The sequence below is a fragment of the Nomia melanderi genome, unplaced genomic scaffold (assembly GCF_051020985.1).
Source record: "Nomia melanderi isolate GNS246 unplaced genomic scaffold, iyNomMela1 scaffold0014, whole genome shotgun sequence".
Classification (NCBI taxonomy): Eukaryota; Metazoa; Arthropoda; class Insecta; order Hymenoptera; family Halictidae; genus Nomia; species Nomia melanderi.
Genome location: NW_027475130.1, coordinates 10,033,231 through 10,034,185, shown reverse-complemented (window position 1 = coordinate 10,034,185; position 955 = coordinate 10,033,231).

Sequence of the window (955 nt, the reverse complement as noted above, 5' to 3'; positions counted from 1 at the left end):
GGGAACGACCTCGGACCACCAGTGGCCGAGAAAACCACCGTCTCATGGGGCCGGACACTCAGGGTCGGGGAAAAATCCAATATATATCTGGTGATATCTCGGGTGCTATTAGAGATAGCGCAATAAACCAAAGTGAATTGTCTGCAGGAGGCCCTGGCGCATGAATCTGTGCAGCGGGAACGATCTCGGACCATCAGGGGCCGAGACATCCACCGTCTCATGGGGCCGGACACTCAGGGTCAGGGAAAAATCCAATATATATCTGGTGATATCTCGGGTGCTATTACAGATAGCGCAATAAATCATAGTGCATTGTCTGTAGGAGGCCCTGGCGCATGAATCTGGCCAGCGGGAACGACCTCGGACCACCAGCGGCCGAGAAAACCACCGTCTCATGGGGCCGGACACTCAGGGTCGGGGAAAAATCCAATATATATCTGGTGATATCTCGGGTGCTATTAGAGATAGCGCAATAAACCAAAGTGCATTGTCTGTAGGAGGCCCTGGCGCATGAATCTGTGCAGCGGGAACGACCTCGGACCACCAGGGGCCGAGAAAACCACCGTCCCGAGGGGCCGGACACTTAGGGTCAGTGAAAAATCCAATATCTATCTGGTGATATCTCGGGTGCTATTACAGATAGCGCAATAAATCAAAGTGAATTATCTGCAGGAGGCCCTGGCGCATGAATCTGTGCAAGGGGAACGACCTCGGACCACCAGGGGCCGAGAAAACCACAGTCTCATGGGGCCGGACACACAGGGTCAGGGAAAAATTCAATATATATCTGGTGATATCTTGGGTGCTATTAGAGATAGCGCAATAAACCAAAGTGAATTATCTGCAGGAGGCCCTGGCGCATGAATCTGTGCAACGGGAACGACCTCGGACCACCAGGGGCCGAGAAAACGACAGTCTCATGGGGCCGGACACTCAGGGTCAGGGAAAAATCCAA